Source organism: Lepisma saccharinum, chromosome 27 (assembly GCF_977018435.1).
Source record: "Lepisma saccharinum chromosome 27, izLepSacc3.1, whole genome shotgun sequence".
NCBI lineage: Eukaryota > Metazoa > Arthropoda > Insecta > Zygentoma > Lepismatidae > Lepisma > Lepisma saccharinum.
Genome location: NC_139255.1, coordinates 21,422,733 through 21,443,341, shown reverse-complemented (window position 1 = coordinate 21,443,341; position 20,609 = coordinate 21,422,733). Strand labels below are relative to the sequence as shown.

General features: G+C 35.3%; 1 long non-coding RNA gene across 2 annotated transcripts; it reads right to left on the bottom strand.

Annotated features, from left to right (window-relative positions):
• Window positions 1-13,627: 13,627 nt before the first annotated feature.
• LOC145980321 (uncharacterized) lies at window positions 13,628-20,235 on the bottom strand. Of its 2 annotated transcripts, none has more exons than XR_014440841.1 (3): window positions 20,126-20,235; window positions 17,475-17,614; window positions 13,628-14,016 (listed from the first exon to the last, which is right to left on the bottom strand). It is a non-coding gene; the product is annotated as an uncharacterized LOC145980321 (long non-coding RNA). The 2 variants fall into 2 exon arrangements; XR_014440840.1 differs by having other exon boundaries at window positions 17,475-17,622; window positions 20,138-20,235.
• Window positions 20,236-20,609: the final 374 nt, after the last annotated feature.

Here is a 20,609-nt window from a genome sequence, read left to right as displayed (position 1 = left end):
TCGAAGAGGTTTTATAGACCGGCTCAACAATTACTGCGCCGAGTGTTTCACTCAAGGCCCAAAACTTGTGTTTTTTCCTTCGATGACGTTCTCGAATTATTAGATAGACACGAAGCAGCAGCAGCACCTGACGCGACAACTTCCCCCAAAATAGAAAAAACTCTCTGCACTTCCTCGCGTCCGTCGGGTTCTCACGGTTCACACCCCCAACCAATCTGGAGCAAATTTTCTCTTCGATAAATTGTCCTTGCGAAAAACGTGCAAATTACTTCAATGGGTACGGCGCCTCGTGTCTGTGGGAACACGTTTTCTCAAGAGTAGAAGTGCCCAAGTGGATTCCCGCTTTCTCAGCATCCCAAAGGCTACAAGATGCTGCAGTGGCTGTTCGGCACGCCCGAACGCTGATTTGGAACGATCACATGCAGATGATCGAGATCACGTCCAAAAAATCCAAAGGGAGAAACGCTCGTGTATTTGAGTCACAATACAGAAATAATGAGAGGCGCGCGCGTGTGTGTGGCAGAGATCACATCGTTCCGAGCATTTTTTGAGGTTTACAAAGATCACGATATATAAACATGGCCGGACTTAGAAAATTACGATAAGGTGCATTCGTACTTGAAGTACGAGAAGTGCATTTTCTCGTACCTGCTTTTCTGCGCTGTGAAACATCGTCAGCGCAATAAATGAGATGCGGAACGTGGAGAGAAAGTGAGTTTTTGAGGTTTTGGTGCGGTTTTCTTAGAGATCAAAAAATCAGGGTTGATCTCAAAGGCACATATTGACACTACTTGTGATGTGGTGTACGGCACGAATTTACAACGTAAAATATCGAACAGAATACAAAAAATACAGAATTCTTCCATTCGTTACGTTCTCTCGATCAGGAGAAATCAGCACATCCTACCCTTGCTCAATACATACAAAATCCTTAACATGTCTAGGCGACGCCTTCTGCATCAGTGTTCTACAATATACAAGGTATTAAAATTGCAAACACCTAGCTATCTCCACGAGAAACTGGCATTTAGAAATTCCATACATCCATACAATACTAGAGGTCGGCGAAAAATCGACATTCCCCGTCACTCTGCTGTCAGTTTCGAAGGCTCCTTCTCCCTTTGGTCTGCAAAGGTTTGGAATGCTCTTCCCGATTATGTTTCTTTTGCTACAACACCCAAAAACTTCAAAGAACAAGTCGTATTACTTTTATTGCAAAGACAACAATTGAGCATTAGCTCGTACGGCTAAGCAACAGGAATCAAGTAAAGTAAAACCATGTATTTTGCAAACACTTATCTGACACAACGAATATTTCAACCAGTGTGCATGCTATTTTAGTATCGATTTGGAAATTGCATATGTACACGTGTGTATGTGTGTGCGTGTGTGTTAATGTATCTGTCATTGTATTGGTTGGTTGATTTGTTGTTTTAATTCCGCTTGATGCACAGTAAGGCTAATTGGGACTGGACCTACAGTTTAAAGTGGTATCCGAACCACTTGTGCCTCCACCGGGTATCGAACCCGGGACCCCTCGATTACAAGACGACGACGCTACCACTGCACCATCGGGGAGGCGCTGACTGTCATTGTATTCTCTTATAATTGTATTATTTTTCATTGATGTCAAATTCATTCATGTTATGTTATATATTTGATTTCAGTATTATAAATATATGCATTGTCTAGTTTCAACATGGCGCCTGCCTCTGATCATTGTGGAATTCGCTCCTAAGGAATTTATGGAAAGCAACAGGTATTGACGTGCTGTCTGTGTAATACAAGGTTTCACGTTAAACCATGTTTGAAACTTTCTAAATATGAAGTTGAAATTTTTATGGTGAACGACATATCTACCTATAAATGTACGAAATGTTTACAACAGCGTAGCGATGAAACTCCTGTGATGCCACGACCCGTTCCGGTGAATCGTGTAGCTGCTCGCGATAGTGCCAATGAAAACATGGACATAAATAGAGAAAATAATGAAGAAATTGCAATACATAGTGATAATCGTGATGAAGATGATATTGATCAAGAATATCAACTTGGAGGACAAAAGCCAGGTAATGTAAAGTGTTTCAGTTGCTTCCATATTAAAGACATTATGTCAACATTGATCTCGACAGTGCAGAATTTAAGTGATCAAATTCAATCTCTTAAAGCCGAAGTGATTGTATTGAAAGAACAGAATGAAGTACTAATGAAAACAGAAGAAAAAAGGATTCTACAAAACACTTATGCCCACGTAATTCAAATTAATCTTCCGAAAGAAAAACAAAACACAATCGGAATAACCTGCAGTACTCCTTGTTTACCTTTATCTACAGTAGCTCACAAAACTCACACAGATAATGGATCTGATAAGTTTCTGGATCGATCAGTGCAGTCGATAGAAAACAACCGGGTTTTAAATACATCTGGTTCCAAAAACACTCCTCAAGCTTTGACCTTGCAAAATGTAAACAAACAGTTGAACGACGTGAAGAAATCAGTGCAAGGTCAGAATCCATCTACTAGGTTAACAGTGCAACGCAATGCTTTTCCTCAGAGAGCTCTATTTGTGACTCGACTTCATCCTGAAGTTTCAAATTCTGACCTTCAGCAATATATTGCTGAAACTTCTTCCGTAAAGAAAATGGTATGTACAAGGCTGAAAACTAAATACGACTCTTACTCTTCTTTTCATGTAGCTGTTTCCCAGGATGACTATGATATACTATTCGATGAAAATATCTGGCCTAAAGGGGTATTAGTAACAAGGTTTTATGGCGAATTGAAAAATGACAATATAGTTGCCAACAAAGACAAAAGTATATCTGATACAAATAGTAACAGTAAGTCTGGAGAAAACTCAACTTCAAAAAACTAAGTGGTTCTTCCGTTAGTAATAATATGATTAAATGTTTTTATCAGAATGTTAGAGGAATTAACACCAAATTTGAAACATTAGTAAACAATATAAATATTGAAAATTATGATATCATTTTTCTTACAGAAAGTTGGTGTAAACAAGATAGAGATTATTTTATAGATTTAGATCCAATATTGGACAGGGTGCTAAGAAAAGATAGAAATCTGGATTTAAACAAACAGAAATCTGGTGGCGGTGGTTGCATTTTATTTATTAAAAACAAGGTTCAGTTTATGATCTTGGAATCACCTTTTACAGAATTGGATGTAATTTGGGGAAAATCACTGTCTAATAATTCTGATCCAACCATAATAGGATTGCATTACTTGCCACCTGATTTAAACTGTGACTTGTTTGCAAACTACTTTGATTGGGTAGTTCAAGAGATGTTAATGAAACACAATAAAATAAAGTTGTAGATTTTAATGCTGGTGGAATTGACTGGGCTACTGGAAATTTGTATTGCTCTAATTATTATGTTAAAAGAAAGGCTGAAAAAATTGTTGAAATCGCAACACTTTCAAATTTAATTCAGCACAATGTATCATATGACCCTTCACTGCCTTTTAATGTTTTAGATCTTCTACTCACTAACATTTCCACTTGTAACATTAGTTTTAATGAACATCCTTTATCTAAGATTGATAAGTTTCATCAACGGTTCTCATTTTATTTTGAATTGGATAGGTCTAAAAAAGACAATACAGATACAAGGGAAAATAACATTTATAGATGTCTTAATTTCGCCAGAGGTGATTATGTGAATGTTTATAATGAATTGTTGCATTTACCATATATGGTTGAAATATCTAATGATGTACAACAATCTGTTATGGAACTGACAAGAAATGTGTATGCAATATTAAAGAACAATATTCCTTCAAAAGTTAAAAGAACAAACAATCAACTGCCTTGGATGACAAGGAAACTAAAGAGAATGATCAATAAAAAGAGAAGGTTTCATGATAAATTTAAACTTACAAATAAGTGTGAATATTACAGTACTTATTCCCAATTAAGGAAAGATGTTAAAAATGAATATTCTAATGTAAAGGAGCATTACTACTCCTCCTTAGAAAACAATGTTAATGGTGACAAGAATGCTTTTTGGTTTCACTTTAAGAGAAAGAAGAGAGAAAATACTATTACTGAAATTATTTATGATAATGATGTACTGTTCAATGAATATGATATTTCTAATGCTTTTAGTGAGCTTTTTCACAAATCTTTCTCAAAAAGAAGTCATGTAAATTTTAAAAATATTAATCTTCATTCATACACCAACTTAATTGATGTACCTGTTATCTTGGAAAAGGATGTAAGTGATACAATTAACAAACTAAAAGGCAGGTCTTCAATAGGTCCTGATGTCATACCTAATTTTATTTTGTACCATTGTTAACTAAAATTTACAACATTTATATATACGTATTTACAATATGCTTCTGGAATATTTCCAAATAACTGGAAAAATGTGTTTATTGTACCTGTAACTAAAAACAAAGATGCAAAAGCCAATGATCTTAATAATTATAGACCAATTACTATATTAAATTCCATGGCAAAGGTTTTTGAACACATAATTGCTGACTATTTATTTGTCTTTTTCTTTTAAACAATATATTGATGGAAATCAGCATGGATTTTTTTAAAAAAAGCTCTACTGTTACAAAGTTATTGGTTTTAATAGACTTTCCTAACTGTAACATTAGGAAGCAATCCCAGACCGATATTTTATTTATTGACTTGGCTAAAGCCTTTGATAGTGTCAGCCAGCCATCAGTTATTAATTTACAAACTCGACCAAATGGGATTATCACCACGATTTCTGAAATGGTTTTCCAACTTTTTAGTAAATAGAAGTTTCTCTGTTAAGATTGGTGAAACAACTTCTTCTGAAAAAAAAATACTTGTGGAGTACCTCAAGGGTCGCCACTTGGCCCAATTCTGTTCGCTGCTTTTATCAATGATGTTACATTATGTTTTAAATCTAGCACATGTTTACTATATGCAGATGATATAAAAAAAATGTAAGAGTATTTTAACAAATAATGATGTCGCTCAACTTCAGGCTGATCTCGATAGAATGACATATTGGTGCAAGATTAATGAAATGGAAATTAACTTTAAAAAGTGTAAAGTTTTAAGATGTACTAAGAAAGTTCATTATATAGTCTCCAACTATTTTATTTATGAAAATAAAATACAAGTGTGCGACAGTCATAAAGACTTAGGAATATTAATAGACTCCTCTCTCATATTTGATGAACACATTTCAGAAATTTGCAAAAGAGCAAAGAGAATGCTTGGTTATATATTTTCTCATGGAAAGTTTTTCAAAAAGAGGATACCTTAATATTCCTTATAAAACGATAGTTCGTCCTATTCTTGAATATGCAAATGAATTATGGTTTCTGACTGCAACCAGTCACCTTCAAAAAGTTGAATCAGTTCAAAAACGTTTTATCAGGTTATTATGCACAAAGTTTAAAAGAAAAATTACTATGACCAACATTACTCTGAATGGTTAACACAGTTGAATATGTTTTCCTTAGAAGAAAAATGAAAAGGATAAATTTTGTAGAGAAGATATTAACTTTCCAAGTTGACAGTGAATACTTTTTGAATAATATAGCTTATAAAATTCCCAGATATTCCCATAGGTATATCTCAATTCTTACATGCCTAAACAAGGCCAGAGGTTTAGTAGCTGATCTTGTTGAAACCTACAATTTGAATTTATGTTGATGTATAAGATTGTAGGATCCATTGTTTTATTTTATCATTATGTATTCAATTTTTTAATTTTGTATAACCAATTTTGACATAGTGATATACCTGGTTGTTTAATCGTTATCATCACTTCAATAACTATGATTATTATTATTATTATTAGAACAATACACAGTTAATTGCACAATATTATATAACAATAAACAATTATTAGTATCAGAGATATAATAGATCTCGTTGAAAACTGTAACTTGCAGTGTAAATATGCTAACTTGTTATGTTATGTTATTCTACAGCTTACGTATTTTATCCGTGTAACTTTGTACTTTTGTATTTGACTTAGTGCTGTATTAACACTTAAAATAAACTATTATTATTATTGTAACTTTTATTCACCAGAGTTAGGTGGTAGAGCAGCCCAAGGCTGAATCTCGCTCTGTAGTAAATAAAAAGACTTTTCAATTCAATTCAATTCAACACCTACATGTTTTTCAGATCACAGTGCTGTCATTATGATGTCCCTAGTCCCTAGAGGGTACGGTTGTTGGAAATTAAATGCTTCAATTCTAAATGAGAAAAATTTCCAACAAGCATTTAATGACCAATGGTCGAGATGGATAACACACCGTCTGAGGAGGATAGATATAATCCGCTGGTGGGAGGAGATTCTCAAACCGGGTATAAAAAGATTCTGTATCAGTTACTGTAAGGAACGGTCACGAGATTGGACAAATAAATATAAGTTTTACTACAGGGTGTTGGGTGAACAAATTCAGCAAGCAACAAACGGGAAAAAAGTGCAAACTGAAGTCAAACGTATACAAGGTGTACTGTTAAGAATGACTGCAGAAAGGCGTCAAGGGGTTAAAATTCGCAGTAGGCTTCCTCATTTTGACAACGATGAGGTCGCCTCTATTAGCCATGTAATTCATGAAAGAAAAAAAATGCTAAAAGACAATATATTAGTGAAATATTTGATAATGGGGGAACAAAGATTAATTCAGCCCCTGATATACGTAATTGCATTTATAATTATTTTGAGCAGCAATATTCCCAACCAGCGTCACATAATGGAGCTCTGATGGATGCATTGGCATCCGAATCAGAGGCTTTTACAGATGAAGAAAGTGAAAGCTTAAACAGAGAATATACAAGTGAGGAAGTGTTTCGAGCGGTTAAGGCAGGTCAATCATTTTCAGCTCCTGGTTGGGATGGGATTCCCAATAAGTTTTATCAAACCTTTTGGAAATTGATGGGTCAAACAATAACGGACTGGATAAATGCAGTGTTTAGCAGGTATCAAATGGGTAAATCTTCCAATACGGGTATTATAATTCTAATTCCAAAATGTCCAAAACCAAGCGAAGCTGGTCATTATAGACCCATCACCCTCCTATGTACGAATTACAAAATATTGGCGCGATGTATGCTTGATAGACTTATGCCTTATGTCGACAAATAAGTAGGAGAGGAACAATATGTTTTTGGTTTAAATAAGAAAATCACAAATGTTTTACAAACGATGCGTGAAATAATTACATGTTATAGACTACAGAAAAATAATTCTGAAAATGCTATATTAGCATTAGACTTTGAACGTGCTTTTGACTCGATACATCATTAATAGCTGTTACCGTTTTGCAGGACTACGGTATACGTGGACATTTTCTGTCAGTATTTAAAAGTCTTTGTAGACATGCAACAGCAAAAATTCAAATAAATGGTTTTCTGACAAAAGAACTCTATATTTATAAAGGTGTAATACAAGGAGATCCTTTGTCGATGTTAGTGTTTTGTATTACGCTGAGATCCTTCCTTTCTGAATTAGGCCGAAAAGTTCAAGGAATTAACATACACTCTACTGCCATTAAGGTGTTAGCGTATGCTGACTATATTACTGTAGTAATAAATGAACAGTCTGATATTGATGCAACGTGTCAGGTATTACAGAAATTTGGAATATGGTCGGGATTAAAAATAAACCAAGAAAAATCATCACTTTTGAATTTAAATTTGGCTCATTCTCACTTGCAGCGAGGTAATTTAAGGTTGTGCAAACGATACGCATACTAGGTATCATATATACGCACTCTATTCAAAGTATGATCCAATTAAATTATGATAGAGTAATAACTGGGGTTAAAGCGATATTACAAACAAATAAATTCCGCAGCTTTAGTTTACAGTCAAGGGTGACCTTTGTACAGGTGTATGCGCTATCAAAGGTATGGTACATGGCAAAACCCCTCCCAATACGGAAGTTAGATATAAATAAACTTAAGAGTGCAGTAAATTGGTTTATTTGGAACGGTCAGATATTGAGGGTGAAACATGTGTTACTTTGTTTGCCCTTTGCCGAGGGAGGAATGAATCTTGTGAATATAGAACTCAAATGCCAGGCCTTACGTATTCAAGCTGACACGCAGACATTGATTCAGCATCCACTCAGCCTCACAAGTAAAGTTTTGAGAAGTGCTTTGGACTATATTTCACTAGAGGCTCCTATTGATATCAGCGGCGTAGTGCCCACGTAAGGCTTGTAAGTCCACCTTACAAGTTGAAATTATTGAAGAAAACTTAGTATTTCATTCCCGTATTTATCGCTTGAACACATATAGCAATATCAACTGCAAGTAGAACTTTTAACGAAATAATTGAGGACTTGTTTTGATTCGAGTTGTTTCTCTGTAAGGCTTCTTCAGAGGACTTACGTACGGGAGAATGGAAGAAATGATTTGGGCTCGCCCATGGTGGGTGTGTTTGCTTACGTAGTATCTTCTCAACCAATGACAGGGCGCCCCGATTCTCAGCACTTGTAAGACGCATTACAACGAGCAGACGCGCGCGAGAGAGAGAGAGAGAGGATTCAGTGTTTCTATTACCCAGCCATTACAGTATTTTGTGCAACATGGAAAATAATTGCACAAGTTCAAGAGTGAGTGAAAATGAGTGTGTGGTTGATATGAACAAGTGTGAGTGCGTAGTTGAATCTGTTTTAAAACAACCCTTTTCGTCTTTGACATTCGCGTGTAAACAAGACATCCTCAACAGAGGTAGGCCGACACCAGAACTGAAAGATTTGAAAAAGGAGAGAAAAGGAAAAGGTATGTACACATTTCAAACATCGTGGTACGATCGGAGCAAATGGCTTTGTGGTTGCGCAGGAACGAAAAAGTTATATTGTTTCCCGTGCCTTTTATTTTCAAAGGAAAAGAATGTGTGGAGTAATTTTGGTGTTACGGATATCTGCAATTTTTCTTTATTGAAAAAGCGGCATGTTGAATCGAAATCTCATATTTATGCATTGTCAAGTATTATTAAATTTGGCCAAACGAGAATAGAAACTTCCCTGAGTGAAGCATTCAAACAATCCGTGAAACAATATAATGAAAAAGTGACAAACAATCGCTACATTATGCATCGCCTTATCGATATCGTTTGTTTTCTGGGGAGGCAGGAACAAGCATTTAGAGGACATGATGAATCGAGTCAGTCACAGAATAGAGGAAACTACTTAGAGCTATTGAATTTCATGGCAAAAACTGATGAAATATTAGCTCATCATTTGCGTACAGCTATTGTATTTTCCGGTACTTCTCCAGATATTCAAAATGACCTCATACAGTCAGTGGCTCAAGTGATGACCAGTGAAATAAAAAAGGAAATTAAAGAATCCAATTACATTGCCGTAATAATGGACGAGACGACAGACATCTCTCACAAATCCCAACTTTCAACTGTATTTAGATTCGTTTCTTCAGGCGGTGAGGTTCAAGAGAGGTTTCTGCGATTTGATGACGTAAGCAGTGATCGTACTGCCAGCAACTTAGCAGAACACTTGTTTAGTTATTTGATTGAATTCGAGTGCAGTGATAAATTAGTTTGTCAAACATATGATGGGGCAAGTGTTATGGCAGGAGCACACAATGGTTTACAACGGAGAGTTAGGAAAAAATTCCAACAGGCGATATTTGTTCACTGTTAAGCCCATAAATTCAACCTAGTTTTACAACAGGCAACAGACAGTATTAAAGAGTGCAAGATTTTTTTCAGACATGTTCTGGCTTTTCTTCATTTTTTTCGAAATCAACAAAAAGAATGAATGCTCTTGAGAAAATTGTTAATAGGCGGTTTCCCACAGTTTCACCCACAAGGTGGATTTACAGCACGAGGCTCGTACATGTAATTTCTTCTGTTAAAGATGAGCTGGAGGAACTATTGAAGAATATGATGGAAGATGATGAAGAGTGGGACGTGGAATCAAGAATGGCTGCTAGGGGATTTTATCACACTATCCAAGAGTTTGAATTTTGTTTTCTCCTCAGTATTTTTTCTTCAGTGTTTCCTAAGGCCGAAGTGCTTTTTAATATCTTGCAAAAGAAAATTTCTGACATTGGATTTTGTCTAAAAAAGGTTGAGCAATTCAAAACCGATTTGCAAGCACTGCGTGAACAGTTTGAGGTCATTTGGTCAAAAACAAATGAACACAAACAGTGCAGTTCGAAGGTCAAGAGATCGAGGCTCGAGTTTGATGCTAAAACATCGTTTCGTGTGTTATTTTATGAAATATTGGACACACTGATGGTAAAAACGACCGAGAGATTTGGAAGCATGGAGGAGTTAAAGTTTCTGGCTTTGTTGGATTTTGATAAATTTCCCGATTACGTAGAGACCTTTCCAGAAGAAGAGTTTGTGTCCTTAACTAAGCTGTATGCGAAATTTTTCAATTGCTACCAGTTGAAAGTTGAGCTACAGGTAATTTATTCTGAAGCCGAATATCGAGTGAAGAGTGTGTTTGAACTTCATGAGTACTTGCGTACTACCCATTTGAATGAAGCTGTTGAACAAGTGTACAAACTAACAGAATTGTTCCTCACTATTCCTGCTTCAAGCTCGTCGGTGGAAAGGTCGTTCTCTGCATTGAAGAGGATTCACACGTTTCAACGCAGCACACAGACTCAGGCAAGGAAATCTGACTTGGGACTGATATCCATTGAAAAGGAGCTGCTAAAGACATTGACCAGAAACCCCCGATTCTACGACGACGTGATTGAGGTGTTCAGATTAAAGGATCGTCGGGTTGAGTTACAGTATAAATGAGAATTTTCAGTAAGTAATACATATGCTATTATCATAGAGTGTGTGCATTTTGTGTTTGAAATTGAGTATGCCCATGCATGACTTAGATTCAAATAGATTCTATTTAGTTAAAATATCTTTGGGTTTTCTTTATCCAATATTCAGGTCAGATTTTTTTTTGGAAGCCTTACACCTTTCATACAATCACGCTACGCCACTGATTGATATTACTAGACTGGCAGACACTTTATGGGATTTTAAGGCAACAATAGTGGATATTAGTTATGCCCTATAACAATCTCCGATATTAACAATACCAGTGACATCGGAAATATATCGCAGACTATGTAAATTAGAACAACCAAAGTGTAAAATGATTGAGCAAAATCCCGGAATGAATTGGAAACAAATATGGAATAATATTCAGTCTCACCATCTAACATCACGAATCCGATCAGCATGGTATATAATTGTCCATCAAAAATTAATCACTGGAGAGAGACTCTATGATCTTAAATGAATAAATACACCAATGTGTGTTAGATGTAATGTATCTGATAGTTTAATCCACAGACTGAGTGAATGCCAAATGATACAAACATCATGGCTCTATATGAGAAAACTTGTGAGTACAATTGGTAGAACATCAGTGTATAACATCTCTGTAGATATTCTTTTATATCCAGCTTTTGCCTATTACCCAAAAACAAAACGTAAAAGTGTACAATGGCTCTTAGGACAGTATGCCTATTTCCTATCGACATATCGGCAACCAGATTTTAATATACAATTTGTAAATTACCTGCATCAGAATACCACAAGATACCGTATTGTAAAAGAAATAGATTGTATGCTAATTTTTTTACTGTAATGTTTACTTGCCCAATGAGTTGAAATGTAAATTGCAAATATATGTAATAAAAAAAATTTAAAAAAAGTCGGTAACGCGTCTGACTACCATGCACTGAGAAAAAAGTCTGGTTGGCTGGAACAAACCCTAGTTACAGCAACCAAATCCCTTGTTTGTTATACGCGAGCAAAACGTGAAGGTTCAGAGTACAAAATTATTTGATTGACTTAAATTTGTTCATCCAACCAAATCTTCTGTTTGTTGTATCTAATTGGATGTAGTTCTCTGAGCAAAATGTTTGGTACCATCAACCACATCAATTTGTTGGCAGTAAAGGATCTTTTGTTGGAATTTTTATTATTAAAAAGCATGGAATCCTGGGGGACAGGGGGGAATTTACCCCCACCAAGAATTTTGTCCTACAAAAATCCGATTGATAAAGGAATTAGTTTGCTACTTTCTAATTCCTGACATAGGTGTATATAAAATACAGAATGAATTAATGTATATATAAATATATACACACATATTTAATATTGTATATTTTGTTATATATTTATATACATAATATACAGTGCTAATGTCTATGTACATACATACATTCATTTTATATTACGCACACTATACAATATATATATATATTAAAGTATATAAAGTATCAAATTAATTCCTTTACCATCTGAATCTTTGAAGGATTGTAGGACAGAATTGTTGGCGAGGGAAAATCCTCCCCTGTCTTCCAGGATTTCACACACTACTTTCTAATATATACTGTGATATATATAAATATAATATACATATCATAATAATTCACACGCATTCATGTTAATGGAGTTCTTCCTCCTCCCTCACCAGTCTTCAATGATTTCGCATCCTGGAGTACAGCAATTTCCTGTTAATTGCAGTACAAAGGGGACATGAAAGTAGTAGACCCAATATATTTTTTTTTCCATTTTACAAAGTGGAAATGTGATCAGAGCCATGCTATAGCCTCCATTCTCCCCCAGACCACCACTCATTTTTGGCTGGATGAGTGGCAGAGCTACTTGTTGAGCTCACTTAGCTCAAACAGTGAAACTTTATTTTGAGGGAATGTCTTGTGTATGTTGCAGACACACATTGCAATCTCACTACACATTTTTGCATTACCTTTATAGAAGTATATTTCACCATATAGACAACTATGTGATGTACTCCATTTTGTCACATTGATATTATAAATAATAATAATATCTTGAAGTATTATTAAACCATTCAATAGAGGAGGGGAATTAGCTCTACTGTTGATAGCTATAGTATATTAAACTAAATCTTAATTAGGAAAATAAATTTAATTACTTACCACAGTCCTCTTATGCAAAGATAAAATGCAGGTCAACCTTTTGTCGCACAGACAGAATGCTGATGGTTATCATGTGGTTCAGAAGTTATTAAATGACAGGAAGGTGGGTGGGTTTGGTTTAGTCATTTGTACCTGAACTTATACTTGTTGATATTCCATGTTTTATTTTATATATTATTGTAATATTCAGTTTATATACCACAATCAAGAATGTATGGGGTTTGGAGCAGCAGCATTGAATAACAAATCAACTGATTCTGTTCCTGAACCAGGTCCAACACTTTGATTGATTGATTGAATTGTTGTTTTAAGTCCACTTGATGCACAGAAAGGCTAACCAGGACTGAACCTACAGTTTAAAATGGGATCCGAACCAGTATGTGCCTCCACCGGGTATCCAACTCGGGACCCCTTGATTACAAGGCAAGGACACAACCACTATGCCATCGGGGAGGCCCAAGATTTCGAAAAACAAGGACAAAGGAATATAAAGAACACCACCAATGTTGGAAATGCTATGAATTTGCATACTATATACTATACTATATATGGTACATGTATATACTACAATAGCTCTAACCTGTGTGCACATGTTTGTAACGCGGGATGTTGATTGTGTAAGACGACACTGTATTTTTTAACATGCAGCGTAATGTTCAATGAACGTTGCAGAGAAAGAAAAGTTAATGGAAAAACATTATGAATCTTCCTTTAATGGCATGAAATTTCCAATATGGATTTTCACCCTACATTATACTACTCGAATGCACAAGTACACAAAATTATATATGAACACAGGGAGGTTTACTTTGATTTTACATGATATGGCTAGAATTGTCAAAAGTAATTTAAACTAAATGCTATACACAAGGAATTATTTCTTCCAAACATAACACATACATTAACACTGACAAATTTATTAGAAATTTATTGTACAGCTCTTATTAAAAAATGATTACATATAAAAGTTGCTTGTAGGCACAGATACATTATTGATGATAAAAACACTTCAAAATAATTGCAGTCAGAGTACCACTTGATTCAAAGAAAGCATAGATTCTTCTTGGCCCTCAGCCTTTGAATGTTTCCAGAAATCTAAAACGAAAAAAAAACAAAAAAAAACATAAAATATAGTTTGCTGGTTGGTTGGTCAGTTTACAAAATTCTATGTAACAATGTTGCAAATTCTAGTAGACACTTCTAAACACTTATGACCAACTTCAACTTGCATTGCGGATTATGGAAGTTCAAAACTATTAATATTTTCCACCCAACCCCCTAAAAAAAATAGAAACTTCAGTTTCCCTCCTTGTCAGGGAGGGACCACAGTGACTCAGAGTATTCCAAGCAAGTGGTGATGTATCTTCACCACCTAGTGCAGTGGTTCTCAATCTTTGTAAGACAACAGCCTCTTTTAATAAAAGTTGAAATCCTGCCCAAACAATTAACCCCTTTCTATTTTATAAATTTATACATTCATTTGCACCCTAGATTTTTGAAATATTAATAAATAATGGCATAAATGTAAATAATAAAAGCTTGTTCTGTCTATGCTTGTTGACAAAAGTAAAATTGGAATTAAATTAATTGGTAACCACTGGACCTCTTATTACCTGGTACGATTTATGTTAGGGCCTAATACCCAGCTACAGCCAGCAATGAAGAGTTCTGGCCTAGTGCACAGTGGTCTATAAAACATAAGGTGTGTTCCAAAAGTCTTAACGAAACTAACGCATTCAACGAAAATAACTGGGCTCATGAATCTGGTGAAACCAGTTATTTTACAGACTTATGGGACACTCTAGGCGGAAGCGCAGGTGCAGCGTTTTGATTTAGAGAAAGTTTCCACATGAAGTCCAGTGGAAGCAATGTCCCTATGGCAAAAATAAACTCTACTTTGGACACTGTTACTCATTTTAATCGCATTCCAAGAACAGTTAAGGTATGCTCATCTTGTGCATGTGGCTTCATATCGCTATCTGTTAAAATTATAATACATTTTCCAAACTAGTGCAGTTTGAATCCATCAGCATGCACGTTTTCCGTAAGCAGCAGACGATTCTCACCAAACAAACCAGCCTCCTGGCTCGTACGTTTGGTGAATCTCGTTCTTGCACGAAATGAGACTTTTGGAACAGCATAATGAAACTTATGGGACAGCCAGTTACCATAACTCATTTAACACGTTAAGCTTGTGTAACTTTTGAAACGTGTCCAAATTGGCCTTCTCTCAGAAAAAAAAAAATTGTGTAAGTACACTTTATGCCCAGACATGAAGATTGGGACTGAATCCACACTGTGCCTTCATTGGGGATTGAATCTGGAACACCTTGATTACAAGGATGCACAAGCCATTACTTGTCATCAGGGAGTACAATTCCTTCACATAACTTTCATCAATATGCTGGTCTTTTTCCTAAAACAATACTCGCAATTGCAAGTAATTCTGGTATCAACAGGTCACATTAAAACAGTCTTGAAGTGAGAGTGAGATATGGGGGTATCCCCCAGCTAGCAGAAATTCTTGCAAAGCATTCCCCAGCTGACTCCCAGGCCCAACTAAACACCTCCTCCTCCCAGCCAGTTAAAATTTTGAACATCATGTGCTGCAATAATTATCAAATCTTCTTTCATTATTAAATGGAGTGTGCATATGCATTCTAATGTAAAAGGTGTACAAGTAAGAGTAGTAAAGTTTTTAATTTCCAAAAACCTCTAAGCAGTTGATTATAACATTCGTTTGCAATTTTATCACATGAAACTATACATTTGGCACACTGATCTCTGTCACAGAGTGGTTGGCACGGTGGGCTAGAACCCCAGGTCTAGAGAGTTTGGAATCCTGGCCTAGCATGGGTGTTCTTTATAATGAAATTATATTGTACATACATAAGAAGCACCAACACGTGAAAGTTTGTTTTAATTTCATTTTATGTTCAGAAGGACTCAAAGTTTTAAAATGGAATGTCAACCACAGTGCAATATGTCTCCATTGAAAATCAAACCTGTTACACCTTAATTACAAGACAAGTGTTACCATTATGTCACTGGTACGCACACACACATATGAACGTATGGCAAAAACAAATTAGTAAAAGAAGCAACGGCCAAAATCTGTCTCTTGACTGCTACACCATGTAGAATATTTTAGCTTGTTCCAAATTAAGACATTATGAATCTCTAAACTCACAACTGATACTGCAAGTAAAATAGGTTAGCCTCAACTGGCAAAAATTTAACATTTTCATTTTTTTTCTAACTTTCCAGCTTTCTTGAGACTTTAATATTTAGAAAAGATAAAAATGAAAGCAGAAGTAATAAACTTAACTAACAGCCAAAAGACAGAAAAAAGGTAGATATATTATTTCTATATAGCTATATCTGTGCTTTCATTCCATGTTGTGATATTAACAATACATCATTAGCAGGATTTTTTAAAACAGGTATACGTAAATATCTTATTTCATGTGAAGTTCTGCAAGATGAATGACTAGGATATTTATAATATTGCCTGTACATCTTATGAAATGCTCTTTTAAGGGCACCACAAAATCTGACCTCATGCACCAATCAACTTGAGCATATGGTTGTTTATCTTCAACTTGCAACACAGAAAAGGGTGAGGTGGTAGAAAGAGGCACTTTTACTATTCTGGGCTACACAATTGCTTCCTTGTATTTTCATTAACTCATCGTATATTTAAACAATTACCAGAGATACATGCAATTTGTGAGGTATCAGTGAATAAATGTGTTTTATAGACATAATATATTTCGCCAATATTATGATAATCGATTGATTTGGTGTTTTTAATCCACTTAATGCAGAGTAATGCTAATCGGGACTGGACCTACAGATTAGGGTGGGATCCAAACCACTATGTGCTTCCACCAGGTATTGAACTCGGGACCCCTTGCCAATATCATAACATTACGAAACTAATATATCATAAAAGCACAGTCACAATACGGTATATCCCTTGGCCAATACTGTTAATACGTATAAATAGCATTGAAAATACTGCATACACCAGTACAAAATATGGAAATGAAGCTCTTGGGAAAGATATATGTGTGCATCACTCATGTGTGAGCCTACCATGTTGCATTTGCCTTGAGGCACATGGCAATAGTTTGACTTTCTCTTTAAACTGCAGGACCAGTTACAATTAGCCTATTTGTGCATAAAGTAAGTAAAAAAAACCTTAACAATGATCTGTGATATACCACTTGATACGAGGTTTGTTGATCTCAGGAGAGACTTCAAATAAACAACAATGAAAAATATAAAGTGCCTTGTAACGATTGGAAATATTCGCCGTGCATTTGAAAGAGGAAAATATACTATTTAATGCTACAGAAATCTTAACAAAACCCACACATGCACAGTTAACCTACTCATATCCAGAGAGGATTTTTACCTGGTGAGTTATCAATTCCTACTGTTAAACTTTATTCTCAAAAAATGTTTAATTTGTACAAAGTATTGATCACTTTTAATAGTTTAGAAATGTTATAATTATTTATTCATAAAGAAATTAGACAAATGCTTACCAATGTATATCTCAGTTTGTGCTGTAGCACAGGCCATTGATTCATGTGTAATTCTGCCACTTTTGATATTTCCTTTTTCTTCATGCTCCAGCAGGTATTGTGAAAATGCTCTAATGTTCATGGTTCACTGCTATTGGCCACTAGTCATCTTTAAGATAAACAAAAAAAGGAAATATTAAACTATACTTTCCACTCTGATACATTTCTAAACTTTAATAACAATATAAATAATAGTGAAATATGTATACTATCAACCACAGGTATGAGAACAACATTACGAGTGAAAAAAAATGTAAAAACACAATGTTCTTATTTGAGAATTCATAAACAAATTCTAAATTGTCATTTTTCTCAATGAGAATAAAAGTAAAGAAAAAAAGGCTACGCTCAAATTTCTATTGATTCCTGCCAATATTCATTCTTCATTATTTCTCTGAATGAAAGTTTGTCGGTAGGCTAATCAAGACTGAGCCTACCAATGTGTGTCTAAAAATTATGGGAGAAGTATTCACACATGAGTAGGTTATGCAGTTAGTTTTAGTCTTCCCTCTTTCAATTACATTTAATTCACATATATCTTCATGATTTTATTATGATTTGATATATATGTTTAAACATTTCAAGTACAATTGTGAAATGGCATTCCCGTTGTGCTTGAAACATACCATTTCAGAATACATTCTAACTACCATAACTACTTAAACATATGTTTCATGATTCTGTACTCTAAAATCTTCTGATACCACCATTAAAACACTTTACCTTTGTGTGGTATGTTGGTGGAGTGGGGGCCAACAAAATAAAGGGGCACAACAAATTTTCAGAGTAACTACTTTCACCAGTATTTTATTTCATCAAGTACTTTCTATATTTCACACATTGCCAATGTTTTGTAGGTAAAATCAATGGCACTAAGCATAAATAAAATTACCGTAATAGAGTTTATGAAGAGAGCCATTCGATCTAACTGCTTAACATACTAAGCATAGGGATTTTGCACAGATTATACATATATAAAGAGAGACAATGAACCTAACAATCAAAGCAAACAAGCACTAAATTGAATGTTCATGCAAAACAAGTAACTGTATTACATATGAACCAAAACTGAAGAAATAAATATTTCTTGAGGAAAACCAAAGGAAATACTGAGGTGGGAGAACATTTCTAATCACCTTACTATTTACTTTGCACCTGGCAACCATTTTTGTGGTAAAAACTTGGAAATAACCGAGTAGGCACAGGGAACATTATGACATACTACCCATGATGCACCATTTTTATGCGCACAAGATTAAAATACTTATTTTGTGGAATGTTGCTGAGTGAAAGAATAAAAATGCAATACAAATTTCAAAAATTTCATTTCACGCTGTTTGACCTTTTCATCACAATAATGTGTTAACCCTCTCAAGGAAATGAAATATTCTTCATGCTTTATGAGGATTGTGTTGTTCCCTTGCTTATAGCCTGCAGAAATGTGTTAATGTGAAGAAAAGTACAAGTGTTACTTGTTACTTTAACATGAAGCAGAACAGTAAGACTGCAGAATATGGGCTGCTTAGGAGAAACGTGGTTGGACAAGAATGAATATAGAGAAATGCATTGCTCTTAGTAGCTTGAAAAAACATTTGTCAATGCTATTGGAACCCAACCTAACAGGCCTAACCTAACCTTGTAAGCATTCCTCGTCTGAAATAATGAAAGAAACTCGAATTCTGCGAAACGAAGGGTCTCACTTATCGCACAAAGCATTTATATTGTAGGCTGGCTTGGTTTAATTCTCTTAGCCCAAAGAATAATTTTTCATTGTATTTATGCTAATGGAACCTAACCTAACAGGCATTCCTCGTCTGACATTGGAACACAAGGTAGGAAAACTCTTGTGCTGAGAGAAAGACCCCGAAACAAATGACAGCAACTGTGCGTAAACAACATGGACGCGAACGAATGGAGAAATGCATTGCTTTTAGTAGCAGGAAAAACATTTTTTACGCACAATAATATAATAGTAATCGGAAAAGTAACACCGGAAAATGGAAGTAGAAGGTACATACTTTCAGGGGATATAAATTTTGTTCGTCTATTTAGAGGAAAAAAGCACTTATGCTGACCATATTTTGGGATTAGATATATCCGTTATTTGTGTTTTCCGCACGCTGGAAATAATTTTATATTACGTAAAACATCGAACTCTGTTGTTCTAAAAAAAAACCAAGCAATTCTCGAGGGAGTACAGTGGAACAACGAACCCCATAATGTAACAAGATGCAGTATGTGATAGAAACTAACACGGTACACGTTGCACTGCTACGCCAGTAGCTTACAATCAAAAGGTACATTGTTATACAAATTATCTTAACTATTGGGGAAATGCCTGCTTGGCCCAGATCACCTAACCCGAGGATCGAACCCAGGTTGTCCGTATGGTAGTCAAGATGCTAGCCTATATCAACTGAGCTATTGCGCGTATGTTAACGTAAAACACGCTTGCACCACTTGTGATATATTGTATTTTATATTCAGCATGATCAGATATTACATATTTGCATAAGACAAAACCACCTCAAAATTTGCATACGCCTGTATTTATACATTTCTATAATTTACACTTCCTACTTAACATATTTAACAACATTTAACATCAATACTGTTACACTTACCAGCAAATGTAGATATCACGGTTTCAAATCCCCACAACTTTAAAATAAAATCGAAGATCTTCGATCCCTTTCTTTCGGGATCCGCCATGTTTGTTTTTGTCACACTTGCCAGTACAAACATCAGGTTTGTTTCCGATAAGCAACAAATATGTTTCAGTGTAACAAGAGATTGTCACGGTGCACAATGCATGTTTCAGTGAAACGAAATAAGGTTAAACAAATAGTTTTGTTAAGGGAACTCAACCAAATGGTTTATGTAAACAGTTGCACTGTAGGAGTAACAAAACTTTGTTTAACCGTAAGAAATTTTCTCCAGCAAAATATATTTTGCCCCTGCAACTAATCTGTTCTCTCCGTGTGCGCAAGGTCTCGGGTTCGATCCCCGGCCGGTTCAAATCCGGGAACTTTTCTAACGTTCGAAGCGGCCCCGACGCCCACCCAGCGTCGAATGACATGGGTACCTGGGGGAAAC